General features: G+C 37.6%; 1 long non-coding RNA gene across 1 annotated transcript; it reads right to left on the bottom strand.

Annotated features, from left to right (window-relative positions):
- Positions 1-2,069, bottom strand: LOC122300827. The gene is made up of 2 exons (XR_006240085.1): positions 1,373-2,069; positions 1-557 (listed from the first exon to the last, which is right to left on the bottom strand). It is a non-coding gene; the product is annotated as an uncharacterized LOC122300827 (long non-coding RNA).
- Between the last annotated feature and the right edge of the window lie 368 nt (positions 2,070-2,437).

A 2,437-nucleotide genomic window follows, 5' to 3' on the forward strand; every position in this document is an offset into this window, starting at 1 on the left:
TTTCAAAATTCCCCATTTTTATTTTTTCTCAATTTCCCATTCCTTCCAGTGATCAATTGTAAATTTAGCACAACCTCCATTGCTTCGACTAGATCATTTTGAGCATTTGGGTCACAAATCAAGCCTCCAAAGTCCAAAGTATCCAAACTACTTCTACCCCCCCGTATGTATCCATTCATGTAGCATCAGCTCTAAATAATGAGCAATTAGAACAATGTTTCCTGTATATATATGTTTGTGTGCGTATGTTGCTTTCAGGGACCAAAATTCATGAATATCCACCATCTCCATGCAATTGAACATTTGGGAAAAACTTTGGAGAATTGATCACCTTATATTTCCCTTTTTTGAAGCATTGATTTATGTCACAAAGAAAATTCTGATAGACTACTGGAATGTGCATTCCCTGCTTCTAAATGATGAAAGAGTACTCCACGATCCCTTTGCCCTTCTTCATCTCACTGACTCCTCGATTCCCCGCTTGAACAAACTCCATTGATGTGTACAGTGCCGACAAGTTGAAATCAAACAATCTTTTGGCATTACCTATAATCTTTCTAAGGCATATCACATAAAAAAAACACGTCGGTCAGAACAGCCACAAGCAGAGAAAGTGAGCCATGAAGAGAGAAAAAGAACACCCAGTTTTTGGATTGCAGCAATAAGTAGAAAAATCAAGCATATGATACAGTGTCTTCGTCTTCATATTTAAAGGATTCAGGGAAATTCAACCTGGTGTTAGGACTCATCAAATCGAGACTACACCATGCACTATCATCGATGCTCAGTCAGCTCAAGTAATCAAGTACAAAAACCAATTTTCTCAACCAACCAAATTGCCAAAGCGCCCCGACCCCCCTCGCGCCCCCCCAAACACAACACAACAACACAAAACGCCCACAAAATGCAGTCCCCCCAATTCCATCATCTCCAATCCAAACAGTAATAGAACAAAGAATTCAACTTGAGCGAAACCAAAGAATACTATCTTCTGTTTCTAGTCTATAGCAAAACCAAATACACAGTTAGGTTTGGAGAGTGAGATGAGAATTTTTGGTTTTAGATGAAAGGTAAAAATATTATATTTTAATATTATTATTGTTTTGAGATTTGAAAAAATTAAATTGAAATTTAAAAAAGTTGAATTGTTTATTATATTTTATTTGAAAATTTGAGAAAATTGTAATGGTGAAATAAGAATTTTGTGTATGACATGAGAATTTTGTAGTAACCATTTAAAATTCACCTACAAGCAAAACAAATGAACTTTTCACTAATCAATCTAACCACCATTACAGCATACTCATAATTCCTACTTAAGCTAAAATGTGATAATTCAGATATTCGACCAATATAGTCACCAATACTTTACCCCATTCCCATATGCCGCCTCATCTCCAGAATCTTCCTATGACAATTGGAATGTAACTCGGCTGAGAATGTGGGTCTACTCGCTGAACGGTATTCCGGTACAAGCCGCCTGGACTTGTACTGCACCCCACAAGCATTACATAGGGTTTTAGGCCCGAAAGGCCCCGCCCATCATTGTGGGGTCTTTTAGGCTCCACAATGCTAGCACTTCCTCCCAATTGTTGTCATGTTGGACACCATAGGTTTCATGTTCTTCTGTTGTGTGGTCCACCTTTGCTAGAGTTGGCATGGGGCGTCTCGGCGTTGCCTTGGCGGCGCTTGCTGTGAGCACGCATGAGAACTTCGCTTATAAGGGCATTGGGCACTAGTATTGGTGGTACTGTTGTTGCTGTTGGTGAGGCTGAGGCCGCTGGTGGTGCTGCTTTCGAGCACCGAGACGGGGCTGTGGTGTTTGAATTTTCTTCCAAGATGCTCCAAGAGTATGTTGGCGAATGCTTCCACTGCCGAGAAGGCGTCTTTGTTAGATGTCCATTCCAGATCCTCCTTTGTTATCTCCTGTTCATAACAGAGGCAAAAAGGTAAAGATTGGTAAACAACAATCAAAATAAAAAAAGACAGTTTAGTAACAAAAATAACTTAAGTCGTTTGGACATAGTTAAGATAAAATGAGATATTTTAGATAGTGATAAAAATTTTTAGATGAAATGAGATGAAATAATTTATAAAAAAAATATGTGTTTGGATAGTAAGATGATATAAGATAGTTTTTAATTTTTAGAATTCAAAAAATATGTGGGTCTCACTGTTTAATAGGGTAGTTGAATTGTCCACTGTTAAAACACTGTTCATATCAACTTTTCACTGTTCATATACTATTCCGTATGGTTTACTGTCAGCTTTTTACTGTTTATTTAAGTTGATGTTTTTAAAATTTAAAGACAACATATAGTGTATTTGGATAGAAAACATATCATCTATATAGTGTATCCAAACTGGCCTGCCCAGCCGAACTAGAGAGAAGAGTTCCAACAGATGGATAATAATGTCTTTTTCCAGTTGAGCCGAT

The sequence above is a fragment of the Carya illinoinensis genome, chromosome 2 (genome assembly GCF_018687715.1).
Source record: "Carya illinoinensis cultivar Pawnee chromosome 2, C.illinoinensisPawnee_v1, whole genome shotgun sequence".
NCBI classification, from domain to species: Eukaryota; Viridiplantae; Streptophyta; class Magnoliopsida; order Fagales; family Juglandaceae; genus Carya; species Carya illinoinensis.